This window comes from Onychomys torridus, chromosome 18 (genome assembly GCF_903995425.1).
Source record: "Onychomys torridus chromosome 18, mOncTor1.1, whole genome shotgun sequence".
In the NCBI taxonomy this organism is placed as follows: domain Eukaryota; kingdom Metazoa; phylum Chordata; class Mammalia; order Rodentia; family Cricetidae; genus Onychomys; species Onychomys torridus.
The window spans coordinates 13,630,771-13,636,820 of record NC_050460.1 but is presented as its reverse complement, the minus strand read 5'-3'; positions in this window follow the sequence as shown (position 1 = coordinate 13,636,820).

Sequence of the window (6,050 nt, the reverse complement as noted above, 5' to 3'; positions counted from 1 at the left end):
TTTTTGCATACCATGGGTGCAGTCTTGGAATAGCTACTCCCAAAGACTTTGATACAGCTCAGACTTACTCTTCTTTTCAAACAGGAAGAAAGGGATATTCATTTACCATTGCAAGACCTGGATATGATTGGAATTATATTATTTAGTAATAGATGGGGGAGGGTCTCATAGCAACTAGGTGCTCTCTAGGAAGGCATTGGCAGTTAATAGTTGCTGGAGCATGGAGAATCATGTCTTCAGTGGCTTAGCCACTGGTAATGGCCTTTGCTCCAGGGATCACTTCATAAACATGACCATGTGTGTAGCCCTGGTTAAATCCAGTGAGCTCAAAAACAACATGAGACATAAAGCAGGAGACTATATTGGGAAGTGAGTTTATAATTCATGGGAGATAGAGGGAAATAAGAGAATCTGAGATCTGAGTGTAATAAAAATATATCATATACTTGTATGAAATCATCAAAAATAACAAAAGAAAAAACCCACATGATAGTTACTGTTTGTAATCACAATGTTCATTGTCTGATGCATAAAGCATTTCCATTCAAGTACTATAAGACTACAATAAGGAAGAGTGGGAGGCCCATGACAATTTTACATGGAATCCTGCCATGAAATGACATGTACATTTAAGACAGTGGTTCTCAACCTGTTGGTCAAACTCCTTTGGGGTTTGAATGACACTTTCATAGGGTTTGCATATCAGATATCCACATTATGATTTCTAACAGTAGCAAAATTACAGTTATGAGGTAGCAAGGAAAATAACTTTATAGTTGAAGTTCACCACAACATGAAGAACTGTATTAAAGGATTACAGCATTAGGAAGGGTGACAACTACTGATTTAAGAAAAAAAAAAAAAAAAGATTAGGCCATGAGTTCTGAAGTGATGCTTATTCCCAGCTGCCTGCTCCATCTACAACTTGTTCAGAAAACCTTTTCACTGCCTCTAGTCAGAGAGACTGATTAGCTTAGTTTATTGTATTTATTTACAGTCTTCATTCTGCTTGTGTTTGGATATTTAACTAAATAGTATATAGGACTTGAATGAGAACATAATAATGGGTACAGTGAATGGGACACCAGGTGGTGCCTAGTTAACAAGATCTGGAAATCAACAAAGTACTTACTAAGACCAAGAATTCCTCCACTGTAGTTGGAAAGTTTCTCTCTGGGTCCCACCAAGCCCCCACAGCCCCACAGACCACTTATAAAATAATCACTCAGAAGCTTATATTATTTATAAACTGTATGGCCATGGCAGGCTTCTTGCTATCTAGTTCTTATATTTTAAATTAACCTATTTCTATTAATCTATACCTTGGCATGCGGCTCGCAGCTTACCAGTATCTTTATATGTTGCTTGTCTTGGTGGTGGCTGGCAGCATCTCCTGACTCAGCCTTCCTGTTTCCAGAATTCCCCTCCCCTTTTGTCCCGCCTATACTTCCTGCCTGGGTACTGGCCAATCAGCACTTTATTTATTAACCAATCAGGGCAACACATTCACAGTATACAGAACATCCCACAGCACTTCCCCTTTTCTTTTTTTCAAAAAGGAAGGTTTTAACTTTCACATAGTAATATTACATATAACAAAACTATTATCAAGAAAGAATTACAGGTAAAAGATCTAGTGTATTTATAATATCTAGCCTATTGATATTTGGCAAAATTAGAGAAGATATCCTATCGTTCCTATATTTGTGAGTCTAAGGTTTCATATCTAACTTATCTTTTATCATAACCAATGAAATTATAACTATCCAGTCTTCAATTACATCAAATACCCCAGAAGGATATAATATTACCTGAGAAACAGGAGAAGGATGTAAGCAACTTTTGTGAGTCTTGCGAGAGTAGATAGAGATAGCTGGGAGCCTGGACAGTCATTCAAAGTTCCTTTGTAAAGTAGAGGCATCTGTCTTCAGCCCACAGGCCTAGAGTCTCCCAGTCACTTCTCTCTGTGTCCTGTAGAATGTCTGGCAGTTTCCTCTGCAAAGCAGGAGCCCAAAGGACCATTTTACCAAGCAAAGTTCAGTGGTCACCTTCGTATGGGTCCTGCATGTCCAGTTATCAAGCAGTCCAGGCAAGAACAAACTCTTGCCCAAATGGCTATTTTTGCCAAGAAGAAGATAAACTCCATTTAGAGTGTCTTTGATGTCCAACCTCCTCTCTGAAATAAATAGGTGCTGCCAGGAGCAGACATGTCTCACTGTCCAGAAAGTCTAAATTTTTAAAACATTTTAAATGCTATATTCTGTAGGTCTTTGAAGTGTTTGAAGATTATCTACCTAATGGAAATATATCTATGTATACCTAGAAAACTTAACTAGCATGACTATAATTTTGACTATCAAAGAAGACAAACTATTTATCTGTATTTCATAATTATCCATTACAATTTAAATGAGTTGCAAGAACATAATACCTTAAACAAGAGTAGAAATATACATACAGTATAACAAAATTAAGTTTAAACTTGTATTAATAAACTAAAATCCATCGCAATATAAAACATTTCAAACAAGTTGTTGCTCTTTAAAAGTAGGTTCAACAATGTACCCTTTTAAACCATCATATGTAAAATGTCTCCTTTTCTTCTTTAGAAGAAGATTTATAATCAACCTGCTTTAAATAAAAATATTGGTTGTAGTCTGTCCCACACAAGAGCACTCTCCTGATATGGGACAGAAAAATCTCTCAAGATTTTCTTTTAGCAATATACTTGGGTTTAGAGGAGTGAGCCAATCTCCAAAGCCAGCTTGGTATATTTGGGAACTTGGGTGTAGCTTCTCATACTACTTCCTACTAGATGACGGTGCTGTATTCCTATGAGGACACAAAGAAAATTTTAGGATTTTAGGAATATGGGGTAGTCCATGAGGCTGTATTGTCTGAGCCAGTTGCCTTGAAACCATTCTGTATGTTTCATTATCTGGGCCATGGTATCTTCAGAGAACTTTCAGGAGGCCTTGGGTGGTCAAACCTCATGTATCTTAATTTGGAACAAATCCATAGCCTCTTGCTTTCTGTGGAAACAAAATCAGAGTCTCCTTTCCAAAGCAACTTATCCTTAGATCCAAATTTTTATATTAAGGTACATTTAAAATATACATATTGGTTTAACTGAGCAGTCTTTACAATCAAATGTCTTTCTGCAGTTAAAAATCCCAAAGACAGAGAGGAAAGGGGCTTGGACCAGCCTAGGCTCAGTGTGCTGGGCTCTGCTGATTCCCCATGAGAGACCTCAATTTGGGGGATGTGGGGATGCAGGGTGGCTGTGGGAAGGAGGGCTGGGAGTGGGAGGAGGGGGTGTCTGTGGATGGCATGTGGAGTGAGCAGAAAATTTCTTAATAAAGAAAAATGAAAAGAAAACATAGGATAGCAATGGTACTGAAAATAGTTCTAAACTTTAGGATATATATCAATCATAACCTGCTGATTAAAATGAAATGGCAAAAGTCCACCTTACAGACAGGTGTATCTAGCAGATCGTATTAAGTAAGTGCAGGAGTTACTGTCTCTTGGTCTAAGAAAACTGAGAAGTAAAAACTTTAGCAAATAAATAAAAAAAATTCTCTTAAAGAGATAAATAAATAAATAAATTTGATGCACAGAATTAAAAATAAATGACAGAATAATGGCATTTTAAAGGCAATAAATATGAATTATTTTTAAATAAAAGATCCTAATTATTTTCTCAATTACATTTTCAATCTTTGTAGGTAAAAATTACTATAATTGCTTATTCCACTTCTTAGTTTCAAATTCATTAAATATTAATGTTATTTTCACCAATTATTCTGTTTGTTTAAAGAGTAAATTATCATGAAGATCACTGAGGACATTCATCTCTAGAATCAAATAAGGGATGCATATTTCTGATAATGAACACTTTTATTCACTTATCAAACATCTGTGCTGAGACATGCTTCACAGAAGACAGCATTGTGATGTTACTTATATACAACAATGTTCTATAAATCAAGATGACTAAAATTGCATATACAATAACAAAGTGTACTAAACAGTAAAATATAAATCATAATGAATGGACTTGTGGAAAATAAGAATAGTTTATGAACAGTGTATCTTAACTCTATCAATATTTTTTATTGAAAATAAATTTTTTAAACTTTTTTATTATATTTGTGTTTTAATTTTACACATCAGCCATGGGTTCCCCTGTCCTCCCCCCTCCTGCCCCAGCCCCACCTTCCCGCATCCCCTCCCCTCCATTCCCATCTCCTCCAAGGTCAAGACTCCCCTGGGGATTCATTTAAACCTGGAGGATTCAGTACAGGCAGCTCCAGTCCCCTCCTTCCAGGCTGAGCAAAGTGTCCCTGTGTAAGCCCAAGATTCCAAACAGCCAACTCATGCACTAAGGACAGGTCCTGGTCCCAAGCCTGGATGCCTCCCAAACAGTCCAAGCCACTTAACTGTCTCACTAATCCAGAGGGCCTGATCCAGCCTGGGGCTCCACAGCCTTTGGTTCATAATTCATATGCTTCCATTTGTTTGGCTATTCGTCCCTGTGCCTCTCCAGTCTTGGTCTCAACAATTCACGTGCTTACAGTCCCTCCTCTTTCTCGACAATTGGACTCCTGGGGCTCCATCTGGGGCCTGGCTGAGGATCTCTGCATCCACTTCCATCAGTCACTGGATGAGAGTTCCAGCCCGACCATCAGGGTGTATGGCCATCTGATCACCAGACTAGGTCAGATCAGGCTTTCTCTCGACCACTGCCAGCAGTCTACAGAGGATGCATTACTGTGGACCTCAGGGGACCTCTAAAGCACTTTGCGCACTCCTATTCTCATGTGGTCCTCATCCATCATGGTCTGCCATTCCTTGTTCTCCCTTTCTGTTCCTGATCCAGCTGGGATCTCCTGCTCCACCAAGCCTCCCTTCCCTCAACCCTTGCCCTTCATTTCTCCCATTCTCGTCCAGGTTGTTCATGTAGATCTCATCCATTTCTCTATCATTGGGTGATCTCTGTGTCTTTCCTAGGGACCCGTTTTTTAGGTCACCTCCCTGGAGTTGTGAAGCAGTCTAGTCATCTTTGTTTTACATCTAGTATCCTCCTATGAGTGAGTACATACCATGTTTGTCCTTTTGAGTCTGGGTTACCTCACTCAGGATGATTTTTCCTAGATCCATCCATTTGCCTGAAAACCTCATGATGTCATTATTTTTCTCTGCTGAGTAGTACTCCATTGTGTATATGTACCATATTTTCTTTATCCATTCTTCAGTTGAAGGGCATCTAGGTTGTTTCCAGGTTCTGGCTATTACAAACAATGCTGATATGAACATAGCTGAGCAAATGCCCTTGTGGTATGATTGAGCATTCCTTGGGTGTATGCCCAAGAGTGCTACAGCTGGGTCTTGGGGGAGATGGATTCCCAATTTTCTAAGGAAGCACCATATTGATTTCCAAAGTGGCTGTACAAGCTTGCATTCCCACCAGCAGTGGAGGAGAGTTCCCCTTGCTCTACATCCTCTCCAGCATAAGCTGTCTTCTGTGCTTTTGATCTTAGCCATTCTGACAGGTGTAAGGTGGTATCTCAGAGTCGTTTTGATTTGCATTTCCCAGATAATTAGGGATGTTGAGCAATTCCTTAAATGTCTTTCAGCCATTTGAACTTCCTCTGTTGAGAATTCTCTGATATGTTCTGTAGCCCATTTGTTAATTGGACTGTTGGGCATTTTGATGTCTAATTTCTTGAGTTCTTTATATTTTCTGGATATCAGCCCTCTCTCAGATGTGGGGTTGGTGAAGACCTTTTCCCATTCTGTAGGCTGTCGCTTTGTCTTGTTGACCATGTCCTTTGCTCTACACAAGCTTCTCAGTTTCAACAGGTCCCATTGATTGATTGTTTCTCTCAGTGTCTGTGCTACTGGTGTTATATTTAGAAAGTGATCTCCGGTGCCAATGTGTTCAAGAGTACTTCCTACTTTCTCTTCTGTCAGGTTTAGAGTAACTGGATTTATGTTGAGGTCTTTGATCCACTTGGACTTAAGTTTTGTGCATGGTGACAGATATG